Raw genomic sequence first — 12,987 nt, 5'->3', positions numbered from 1 at the left:
AGGATTTAATAACCTAACGAAAAAGAAATCGCAACGCACGCCTTTGATTCTCCCACTAGACAAAAGGAAAGGGATCTGACTACACACGTACTTAACAACATAAGTGACTTTTGAGACATCTGTATGTTGAGTGCAAATGGTTTCCAGATCTGTAACAATATACTCGTGGAGTGGAATCGCATATATTGTATTATTTCATCTCCCATTACTATTTTATCAAGCAGTCCCTTATCACCTCATGCATCCCATACGGTTGCAAATTTCAGCAGAGAACGAGCGGTCTGCATTGGTGGCACAAGAGGATAAAAACACTAGGTTAAAATGGTAGAAATTATTCGCTGAAAAATGATCAAAAAGTACTGGTGATTTGGGCTTTACTCTTCATCAAAAAACAGAAATGGGAGGCCCAAAATGTCAGCACCTTCTGTATCCAGCTTCATACGATAAATCAATATACAGATGCTAATATGATGGAAGTATTATGATATTTACTGTAACTTCCACCATCATGCCTCGCTTAGTGGAACTGGTATCCGTTTTTTTTTGTCATGGCACCGACCCACATTGAGGAGTGGCTTTGGATGCAGAAGGAGGCAACACGTAGCAGCAAAACCTCTCAACTCGCAGTGGGTTGTAATGTTGCAAATGTAGTGCATGGAGCTGTGGTTTCACTGTTTGGAGAGGAGGTGCGGCATCTGCTTCTCGAGGCTCCATTCAAAATCCTGAGCTTTCAAGGAGTTCCACTGAACACTGTCCAGTATTGCTCGAGTAGATCCAAGCAAGCAAAAGATGCCATCATTACATGTCCCGAGTATTCCTTGGGATGCATATTATGAGATAATTACACTCATCTCCTGTAATGTAAAGACACAGCGCACAGGTGAAATTATGCAGAGTGGGGAGAAATTGCTATCTGAAAATCCACACCGTGACCTTTGTCCGTGACATCAGAAGAGGAGCTTATTTGCTTCTCGATAATTAAAAATCCAATGTACAATCGCAGGTGTAGGTGAACCTTCATATCCAATTGAAATGATCATGCTTGATGTTGGAGAATTGTTGACAAGGGTCGTCCTTTGCACGCGGAGGTGGTTTGGAATTCGGACTTTGCAGAGCAGCAGTCATGGGAAAGGGAAGAGTTGAGAAAGGCCGAGGAACAGCCAGCCATGGGGCAAAGGGCACCGTGAGCAAGGTGGTTTTTTGTGTAATTTCCCAAGCTCTGATTAAGTACCGGGCAGCGCCATCGCTCAGCCACCCTCACAGTGGGCCACGAGATTGATGCAGCCACTGGTATCGCTCTACAAGAGACAGCGAGTGATGCATTGACGTGTTGATGTATTGCGCTTCTATAAATCCCTTAACGGCGACGAGAACCCATGGGCAGCTGCTTTGCACGACTTCCAGCGACTTCAAAACTCATATACTCCCCCAGCCCCCACATTCCTGGTATCTGCAGATTTGCGACATTCGTAGCTAATTACACAACCACGCGCCATTCGTAATTGATACAAAGTGTGGTTGTAGCTCTCAGCACGCTGCCTCGGCCGTAAATCAGCATTACATTGACAAGTCAAATGCACTTTCATTGGGGCCATTTATACAATGCAGTTGATATGTGCAAAAATGCGTTTTGGAAGAACAGAATTGAGTGAAAATGTTGTAAATGCGCATTAGAGTTTTATGACGTCGGTCCATGGTTGCAACGGGTGGCTGTATCACTTTGCGGTGGTCTCTGTGTATTTGCTGAAAGTACGTGCATATGGACGTTGTCCTTCTTACACATTCGAGCTTGCCAATAAATCGGGCCTTTAGTGTGTGTGTGTGTGTGTGTGGTGTGTGTGTGTGTGTGTGTGTGTGTGTGTGTGTGTGTGTGTGTGTGTGTGTGTGTGTGTGTGTGTGTGTGTGTGTGTGTGTGTGTCGGTGGTGCAGCGTACACTGCACCATTCACATATTATGCATGCCAGGGTTATGTCTATAGTGCTAAAACGTGATGTCACGTGTATTGTGTACGTCACGACATAACATGGCTGCATATCGCTCGATCAGCTTGTAATACTTCGTTGATTTTTATTTATTTTTTTTTTGTTCTTGGGTATTCCGATTAAGTGCTGTAAATCTTGACGCTATTCGCCCAGAGCTCAAGGTGTATGTACCTCCCGATCACGCCCTCCTCACTCACCGCTCTCCAATCTTACCTCCCTTATCCTCTTGGCTTTCCCAAACCCGATAGCTTCTCGATCCACTCCTCCCAACACTTGGCTGGATTTTCATTGCCAATCCCCAAACAGCTCAATTACGCCCTGGCTGCACCCGAGCGCAGCAATTAGCACTCAATCTCGAATTCATTATTTAGTAGTCACCCAATGACTAATGCGTAACGGGTCTTCATTTTTCTCTGTGTTAGACAAACCGTGGTACACTCATTATACAGACTTATAATAGAGGGTTACACTTTGGGATTTGAGAGGCAAAGTAGATTTTGCCTGCAAGTCATTAATTATCCGATACGAGGCACTGATAGGAATCTATTACTGCCTAATAAGTGATGATAATTATTTAAATCACTATTTTTAAGAGCAATCAATGTGTATAACGAAATAATCCCTTTGCAGGAACGTTCACGGTTCAGACGTAGAGCGTGCGCTCGGAGTCTGGGAGATCTGTAGTCTGAACCCTGGCTGAGTCAGACCTTTAAGGGACAAAGTGGTATGTGCCGTTTCCTTGCTTGAAGAACAGCCTTTGAAAGGATTGAGCACAGACAAACAACATTGGGAAGGCAACAGCAAACCAATCAGTATAACCCTTGCCAAGAAACTTTGGCACCACCGACGCTCTGGATGGAGTACCTACGGTCCTGGTGATGTTTCTGATCCTGTTGACGTTTCGAAGAAATCTTCCCCCCCCCCCATTTTTTTGTCGGGGGAATAAAACACATCCCCACACCCACTGAGAAATGGGGTCAGGGATCATTTACTATGACCTTTCACATAGCAACATAGGATTAGGCACTATAGTGCGATGGGAAGGAAAAAAATCCTAATTTTATTTTCAAAGTCTTCAAGCAATTCGTTTTCACCTAAAACACTCCCAGGCACTCACTGAAGAACCTCTGAAAGTTTGACGAAGATCCGTTCGACCATTTCTGAGAAAAATGTCGGTGCAGACAGACAATCATCTCTCTTATCATATTTTTCTCATGCCATCCCTCCGTACTCCATGACAGATGGAACATCAAAATAAAAATGGACTCGCTTCCTCGCAAGGCTAGCTCACTGGCCTTCGAGCTGCCTTGCTTGGGTTTTTAATCCCGATCCAGCTATAAACTGTCATCACAGTGTTTCGCATGCATGATGAGGCATGAATGTGTGCGCCGCCCATCGGACCGAACGTTAAGCCGGGTGACCCCTCTGCCAGCGCGCTGGTCATTGGTGGTCGTCAAAGACCCAATGGTGTCTTTCGCCGGCACCCTGTACAAATTTCAAATTCTTGCCAAAATCGATTGAACGGCATTCCTAGCAAGTCGGTTCGTGAAAGACTTAGTCAGGGAACGTCCCCTCACCCTGTCATCCACAGTAAGAAGGTGGGGATAACTGGGCCCATTACATAAGAAGAGTATGCATTCACGGATCCTGATGCGTTATTATGAAACTCGTGCAGGTGTCCAGATAGTGCTGGACATTTTCCAATCGGAACTGTAAATAATAACAATAATAAAAATACAATATCGAGCAACAAAGTGTAAAAAAAAAAAATTTTTTTTAAGGAAGAATGTTCAAGTGCATCATAGTGCTGGGTTTTCATGCACCCTGTGATGAAAGCTTGCTGTCTCTCTTGAGATGTAAAAGAAAACTATATAATTAAGTTCTCACCGCTCAATCGCACCTGCAAAGGCTATCATTTGCTTATTGCCGCTTGCGGGGGGGGGGGGGGGGGGGGCAGGTACAGAAGTCGATGCTGTGTAAAGTTCCCTTAATGGTTGCACTATAACACAAGCTTACAGGTATGCTTTCAGAGGACAGCTTGATACACTGATGCGATACCGGAGTAATTGGAGTGCGAACACCTGTTTACAATTATTTCACAAAGAAACAGACATTTCATTTGCACATAAAACACAAACTTCACAAACCCAAGAGGATAATTTAATCACAGGGACGTCATGTGCAGGTGTGGAGGGAGGTGTCATGGATATATATATATATATATATATATATATATATATATATATATATATATATATATATATATATATATATATATATATATATATATATATATATATATATATATATATATATATATATATATATATATATATATAGTCTCAACAGGAGGGTGTTCACCCATGACCTACCTGAAATGAGAGCACGTTAATGGAAAGCCTTTACTTATTTATATTCGGGTAAAGCAAGCACACAATATGTGTAATAGGATTGACTTGTCTCGCTACACAACATACACACTACGTATTACATCTCCACCTCGTGACAAAGAACGGTCCCCAAGATAACGTGAGAAATTCTGATGGCGTCGTGCGGTGCCTTTCCTCGCTTGCCCATGTAACCGGTGGAAGAACGGGGTCCTTTTCCTTGGGTCTATGGTATACATGTGGAAGGGTGCTTGATCTTCTTGGGATGTAATTTTCAGCATTCTCCATGGATTAATTGTCACTGGAGGCGAAGCGCACAGTTCGTCTCTATTGCCTTGGAGCAGTGGAAGGTGCTGCTACTGGAGAGGGAGAGAGAGAGATTTTCGCTTTCCATGTTCCTCCGTCCCCTGGTAAACCCGCGCACTCTCTCGACCTGCAGATTGAGCTCCTCGGTGGCCTCCTGGAAAGGTAACCGAGAAGTCCCGCCCATGAAGAGAAGCTTTCTCCTAATTTTAACTCCTCTCCCACCCGCGCCCGCATTCCCAGGATCGATCCCTCCCACCGGCCGAGCACTCTGGGACGCGCGCTGCCTTCGCAGACCCTCGCCGCCCCTTCCCGACTTTCTTCTATCTGACTGACCGAGCGGAGCCGGCTGTTGCGCATACCAGCTCATAAAGCACAAAAGACTTGCTATCTGTTACCGTTTGACCTGCCAGCATGTCCGCAGCTCATAAGCCTCCGAGGGGCTGCCACATGCACCGCGGACCGATCTGTGGGCAGGAGCCACATCCTCAGGCGATGTAACGATCCTTGCATGACCGGATGCGCTTCTCCCCTTCTGGCTCCTCAAGCTGCCACTGGTGGCCCTGATCGGGAGGGATTCGGAGTCGACAGTGGGGCGTGCGTGCCGGGATCTTCGGACGCCACCGCGCGAGCCTTTGCGCATTTCCCGATGTCCGCGGTGCGAGGTGAGAGAATTCATCCCGACGTGCGTTTCCATTTCCTTGTGTGAAATAATAATCCCGCTCCAACTTCTGGAAAGCGAGCTAAATGGGCTGGAGCACGATTCCTTTGATGGACAAGCCACTTCGTTAGCATAGTGTGACGATGACTGCGCACCGGCATAACCGGAGCATTTGGTTGAGCGTGGCGCTCCTCATCCATGATGGTTACAATTGCTCGACCAGCACTTTTGTTACCAATCGCACAGTGTTTAACACCATAGTACGTGGCAGGTGCTTGATCGTGCCCTGACCGCCCCCCAAACCCCAAGGAACGAGTATCGCCTCGCTGCCGCACGGTGCGCACGTCACCTACGAGGCTGCAGATTCCCTCGCGCACCATGGTCGTATACTATAAGCCAATGATATACCCTATTAGATAAATCGCACTCCACAAAGTAGGGAAAACCTCCATCACCGATTTAGGCTATACTGAAGCGGTGTACATGCCTGAGACGACTGTCTGAAGAGGCAATCATTTTCAAATACCATCTCACATCCATTAGAGGAACGTGTTCCAAGGTCTGTTGCGCAACGGATACCCGGCGATGTGTTCAAAATGAAATCGCTTTTTAAATCTTCAGGGTTTCAATGTTAATGATTCTGCAGAGGGATATTCTGCAGGACAAGATGGGGGTGAAGTGCTGAGGCAGAAGACAGGTTGTGACAGCCCGAGGGTAAAAACAAACAAAAAAATTCCCTCTTGATTTCCCACCGGTATTTTTAAGCCCGTAGTAAATTGTCTTCATCCATATCTGTGGCTTCTGTTGCTTTTCATGTCCCTTGAGCTCGTCGAACGTGCCCGCCTCTCATGGTCACCTGCGCTCGGACTTACCTTTACAAGGAATTTCAATACAGGAGGCCCATCAAAATCTGCGCAAAGGTTGCCAACCGACGGTTGTCGGTCAATGCTCGATGTCTTTTAAATGCTGAGCGTTAAGAAAGGAAGCAGCACGTTTTTAAGTCCTTGATATGACTCGACCCGGGCTAGAACCGTGTGACCTCCCAGACTCGAGAGCGGACGCTCTATTAACCATTACCCCCACCGAGTTTGACATTCAACTTGAAATTCATGGGTTTTTAAGAGGAGAAGAGAAATGGTGGTTAATCCGTGTGACTTTGTAAAATATGTCCCGCCAAGAAGTGTCTCCGCAGTGAATATCGAGCTGGTGCACGGTCATCCGACAATGCGGGACTTCAACCAAAGTATCCCAAGAATCGCGCAGAGCAAACGGGGAGCTGCAGCATTGCCCTGAGGGAGACTCGCCCGTCGGTCACAATCGCTGCTCGTGATGCGCGCCGAACGTCGCACGCGCTTTGCAGCGATGCGAACGAAAAGAGGAGGCGAGTTATCGCCGGCACCCAGCCCTGCAAACATCCCCTCCAGTGAACACGAAATGCTAAGATGGGATCTCGGCCCGATCTGGAGGCATTTGTTTAAAACGCCAATAAATAATACATCGACCGAGGAACGACAGACACAAGGCAACACCGAAGGGCAGCGATATTTGGCATCGGGGAGTGTGGCCGAGCACACCGCGTCGCTCCGTTCGGGTGATTTACGGCACTTTAGCACCCCCTACAGCACGGTGCATTCAAATCCCTGCGGGAATATGCGGTGACACGATTTCTTTCATTCGGTGCACGGACGATCGTCTTCCCGGACGACTTGTATTTGTGAAGCCTTGGCTTGTATTTGTGAAGCCTTGAAGCCTTGTAACAGTTTGTATTTGTGAAGCCTTGAAGCCTTGTAACAGCTTGTATTTGTGAAGCCTGGGCGCTGCTTAAACACGAGGTGGTTTGCCATTGCTTCTCGAGCGCGAGAGTCGGGAGCAGGGATTTTGGAATGTGAACAGGGATGGCACAGGGGCAGCGCACCTATCTCTGAGCTGTCTGGTCTGGGTTAAATTACAGACCCGACTTTAGACTCTCCGAACGGAGTGTCGCAGACAGGGCGTTCCATCAGAAAGTGCGTCGTACCTCTCGGATGGACGTAAATACGAGTTCCTTTACCAAGAACTTCAACGTGGGGGGGGGGCATTAGGCCTATCAAGCATGCACGATGATTGCCAACCTATGGTTGCTTATCTGTGCTCCGTCCTTTTTAAATTCTGAACGTCAAGGAAGGAAAGCAGTCTTTACATGGTCTTGGCATGGCCGGGGCTGGGTTCGAAGCGCTGACCTCCAACACTCAGAGTGGATGCTCGAACCGTTACGCCATCGAATCTGGTTAAGCCAGGCGTCTCGTCTGTTAACATCAGTTTGTGAATGTAAAAGATCTCACGGTGTCCGTCCCAAGGAGTCGGCAAGTTATCGCCGTCACCCTGAACAAACTACTCATTCCTGTCACCTTCAGTTGAACCTGGTTCATGAAAGGCTTGTCCTGAAAAAGATTGCTGCCGACATGGACGAATGAGAGAATAAATATGACCGTTACAGTAGTAGTGGTAATAGCAGTAGTAGTAGTAGTCGTAGTCGTGGTCGTATGGGCTTGCAGGATGGCCTGGATTGATGCACACTTGCCTCTAAGCTGTCTAGCCTAGGTTAGAATCTTGACCCAGCTATAAACTGCCATCCTGGTGTTTTACAGGCAGGGTGATTCTTCATTGTGTGTGTCGACCCTCGGATGGATGTTAAACTAGGCGTCACATCTGCCTACATGAGTTGGTGGACGTTAAAGATCTCCAAACAAAATACAAATTCCTGCCCGAATGTCAGACTTGGCCAGCCAGTTCGTGAAAGACTTGGGCAAAGCTTCCCCCTCTGCCAACCCCAAAAGAACAAGGGAATAATTGTTGCCATTAAAGAAAAAGAAAAAAAAAAGAAGACTAGTAGTTGTAGTCGTTATACTCTTACTACTGTCACACAACATCCTCTTTCGAGTGTATTGGTGCTCGAAATAAAACGAGCAACTTAACCGAACCTTGTGAAAGGGCACAACCCCAAAGGTGTGTTGTACCTTTCATTCTGGTCAATCATGTTGGGAGGGTGTGCACATATAGAGCGCTAAATGATTGTCTCTCGTCCCGTTGATTATCCTCGCAATCAACGACACGTCGGAGCCGGGATTCCGACATGAAAATCGGAGGCTGTTAAGTTGTATCGAACGACAGAAATACAAAAGGTGGATATAAGCACCGGGTTGTGTTTCCTTTGCCAAATGCTCAATAATTGGTTTCACCTCATTGAGCCATCAGCACGCAATGTGGCCTCAAGTGGAGACACCGGAGTGGGAACGCTCCTAAAAGCCTCATGGCGTGAGGCCAAAGCCTTACTATCCCAAAGTTGTATTGCCATTCACAAAGCCAACATGAGATTTATGTGAAGATTAAATAATTGATGTGTGAACAAGGAACCTTATAGAAAACACTTTTTTATTTTCCCGAAACACCATAAACGCGATGAGGTTATTAATGCCATATTGAGGTCAAAATCTTCAGCCAACACAAAACTACCTTAGTGGAATGCAAATGACATAATTTTGGTTCTCATCACATTGTATCTACTCCTACTTCTTTACTGGCCCAAATTCTTCCCGCCTATGTTTGAAGTCGACTAAGGAACGTTTTTGGCAACCTGCTAGTCAGGCCTGATGTCCAGGTTGCCAGTATTTCACATACTCTTCATGAAAGACACTGTGGGATCTTCACCATTCACAAACAACCAGTCCTGGCAGACGTGACACCCAGCTTTTAATGTCCATCTGACTGATGACGCACACATTTGATGCTTCGCCTTCCATGCAAAACACGAGGGTGACAATTATACACTTGGGTGATGGTTGGAATCCAGGCTAGATATCAGATGCGAGTGAGCGTAGTAAGTATTCCTATCAGCTAACATATGGTGAAGATGGTTGGCTTGAGATTTTAGGGTCTTGAGTTTGAGCCCCTGTCGTGCCGTTGAAATTACACCACCTCGGTTGACTCGGCCTGTCATCCTTCCTCGATCGGCAAAATGAGTACCAGCTTAACTGCAACAGGGGTATTGCATCAGCGGCACAGCCATGCTTCCAGAAATGATGCAACCAGCATCGACGGGCTGCATACGAAACAACAGCTATCCAGTTGTACGCCGTAGTATCGACAGTACAATATTAATAACGGTGAACAAAATTATTTTTACATCACTTGAAAAGCTCCTGACGTCAGCACAAAAGTGTTTGCTTATAATTTAATGAATGTCATTAACTGAAGATTAAAAGCTTCACTCTTCAGGTTTGAAAATGGCACTGATCCAAGCAAGCAACCTGTCTGACTACAATTCTAATTATGCCTGAATTTCATGTTTTTGTGTTTTTTCACCCAAAAGATCGAATGTTTACGCGATACCAAAGGCAACGTCTTTGCTTAAACGTGATACCATCAAGAAATGATTGTATTTGTGAAAATGTCAAACGCATTGGCATTTGGGAGCAAATGTTGAAATCGTACTGAAACAAGTGAGATTTCTTTTTTTTCAATGGAATTCAAGAACTTAATCGGTGTTGAAAGGCGCAACAACTTCCCCCTCCGAGACAAGCTCGTGCACATCTAAATGTGGAGTCTGCTGAGATTTTAGAGTTTAACAGGTTATTTTAAAAGTAGAATCAGCGCTGAAAGATTGCCTCTGAGCAGCACCTCTTACTCCGTGTTACTTTTGCTTCTGCACCGGAAGCTCTTAAAATATCTACTTCCACAAATATTTAAGGCTCATCTGCATCTTCAACGAGTACGTTTCCACCAAATGTGGTAGTTGTTGTTACTGCTACTACTACTACAACTATAGATTGTTTTTGGTCCGAGTCAAAAACCAGCTGGCCACACCTGACATTCGACTGAAGGTTGCAGGAATTTCACATTTGTTCAGGGTACCGGTGATAATTTGCCCCCGATTTGCAAAACACACCTAGGGATTTTAAATTCCAGCAACGACTGGTGCTGGCACACATGTCCACTGGCTTAACTTCCTTCTCATGAACGGTGCACGTATCTATGAATCGCCCTGCATTTGTAGTTGGGCCAAGATTTCCACCCAGGCTAGACAACGCAGGGTGAGTGCGTGTACCCGTCAGCTCTCAATGACGCTCTGATGTGCACCAATCCATTGCTTTTCCCAAAGGATCTTAAAATCCATTTCAACCTCAGAGAAGGAACAAAAACTTCCGCACATTACACATCAATTCAAAGAAACGGCGACCATTTTGCTGACTGCAAGCCAAATGCAGTTTTGTGTCATCTGTGTCACTAGCGACCTGTGTGGCTTTAACTGTGCATACAATTCACTGTACTATCACATGTGTTAAGGCATGGTCAGCCCACATACGGAGATTAATTGCTTTCGGTGTCACACAGCCTGCTGAGATGCCCACATCTCGCTGCACCACAGCATGGTTGTGCTTTGGCAGAACAGGGTGATGGTCAATCACAACAGGTTGGCAACATCTCCGGATATCTCACAAAGTGAATGGAAGGCTGATAGAGTGTTCCACAACCATCATTGTGTACTTGATAAAGGCCATAATTGTATTTCAAGTATTTGGAGTAGTGCATATTGAATGAATAATGACGCTGGGAAACTCGATGATGCTTTGCATGAAAAACAAGTACATGGATATGGATAAGTGGTTGTACATAGATAAACCTGGTGGATCCTGAGTTAGGGTGGCAGACTTGGGATCCTAGGCTCCTGAGTTCAAATCCTGCTTTCTCAGTTGAATTAATACCAGGTGGAGTTGACTCAGCCTGTCAACCTTCCGAGGTCGGCAAAATGAGTTCCTGCTTGCTGGTATCCTGCGTTGCAGTGGTGACCCATCCAGAATTGTGCCCAATAGCCCAGGAGATTGCTTATGCAGCACCAATGCTCTGCAGAGTATGGTCCCAATGGATGGATGGATGGATAGGTAAACCACATCTCGAAGCAACTGCTCAGACAATTATTCCAAGCAGGCAAACAATTTGATCATTCAGTTTCAAATAAATTAACTCAAGAGAATTGTTGGGTCATCTGGATCGAGCATGTCCTGGGATATTCTGATTTCAGAATATTCTGTGTGGGTTGATTTCAACACACTTTCGGCATTCATCTTATTCCACAGTCGTGAATGTAGTGGCCTTCAAATTTAAATCTGAATCACCAGGATCCACATAATGAAGCATATTCATACCTTTCCTGATACATTGAGAAGATGTAAGGTATTAGAAGTCCTAACTTTTAGAAATAGCAAAGAACCCATCAGAAGTGGTGTATTTGCATACAGCATGTAATGCCCCCTTAGCCCCCCACCCCCACAACCCTGCCCTCCCCACCGGGAGCGGCACTATGCCATAAATATTTACATTGAGAGAATTGGGGTCCTTCCCAAACCCTGAACAATGAAGTTTATTTTTTTTTATTTTTTATTTTTGGGATTGCCCAAAGCTTCCCATGGACACCTGAGTACAACCAACAGTTTTTAAGGCATTCTGTTCAGGAGTCCATAGAAGTCTAACAAGCAAACCCACACACATACTTCTCGAAATATATTGAGTACTATGATCAATAAAGACAAATTGACTCGAAGTAACATGATGTCTGAAAGATCTGAAAGATTTCCTTTTTTAAAATGTGATTGTGAATATGACATTGAAGAGAGATGGATGGATAAAACACACACACACACACACACACACACACACACACACACACACACACACACACACACACACACACACACACACACACACACACACACACACACGGAGATTATTCACGTGCTTCATTGATTAATAGAAAATCCGCAATCAAAGTGATGTGTCCACAATTAGAGAATACCAGCATTCCATCCGTCATAGCATTTTCAAAGTGGTTCCCCATGACGCCCTCACATATTTGTACATGATAAATGATGCACCATTAACTATCACAGAAAGGATGGGGTAAGATACCACTTGCAGGAAAGGTAGCACAAGGTGTCCTCTGACCTCGACGATAAAATTTATTTCCACGGTTCTGGTGACATGGTCAGTCTCCTAAATGTCTACATCCGAGGGTTCTCTCACCTGCCCGTATGGCAGACAATTTAAATTTGGAAATATTCAACTTCCTGAACAAGAGGACTAAAATGTATGTATGTACACATACAGTGCTTATAGAAAGTTGACACCCCCTTTCAAAATTTTCAACTTTTGTTGCCTAATAGCCTGGAATTAAACTGCATTAAATCAGACTTTTCCCACCTTTATTTACACATGGTAACTCACAACTTCCAAGTGAAAAACAAATTCAACAAATTTCAGAAAATTTCAGGAAAAAAATACAAAACAAGAATATCTTGGTTGGATAAGTGTCCACCCCCTTACAATAGCAATTGTAAATTACCTCAGGTGTAAAGAATCACCTTCAAAATTACACACCCAGTTAAGTGGCCTCCACCTGCGTTAAGTTGTAGTGATTGATTACTTCAGAATAAAATCGGTTGTTCCTGTCGGTTTCCTTTGCTGAGGGGTGCATTTCACAGCAAAGACTCAACCATGAGCACCAAGGAGCATCAAAAGACCACCAGGATAAAGTTGTGGAAAGGCACAGATCAGGGGATGGGTATAAAAATAATTTAAAGGGCTTTAATATCCCTTGGAGAACAGCCAAGACAATCATTAA

General features: G+C 45.1%; 1 protein-coding gene across 4 annotated transcripts in view; it reads left to right on the top strand.

Moving 5' to 3' along the window:
• The window catches only part of LOC147032137 (leucine-rich repeat and fibronectin type III domain-containing protein 1-like), a 337,112-nt gene that overhangs the window by 37,231 nt on the left and 286,894 nt on the right, over positions 1 to 12,987 (top strand). The window contains exon 1 of one of the 4 annotated variants that reach the window (XM_085869485.1): positions 4,854 to 5,337. The exons of the other annotated variants lie outside the window; for them this stretch is intronic. The gene's annotated coding sequence lies outside the window, so the exon portion shown is untranslated. Of the gene's footprint in view, positions 1 to 4,853; positions 5,338 to 12,987 lie in introns of those variants that run through there. 4 annotated transcript variants of the gene reach the window in all.

This window comes from Eptatretus burgeri, chromosome 2, assembly GCF_056783735.1.
Source record: "Eptatretus burgeri isolate ZD-2024b chromosome 2, Ebu_testis_v1, whole genome shotgun sequence".
Taxonomy (NCBI): Eukaryota; Metazoa; Chordata; class Myxini; order Myxiniformes; family Myxinidae; genus Eptatretus; species Eptatretus burgeri.
The sequence above is the reverse complement of the archived record's forward strand: the minus strand, read 5'-3'. Positions and strand labels throughout refer to the sequence as shown.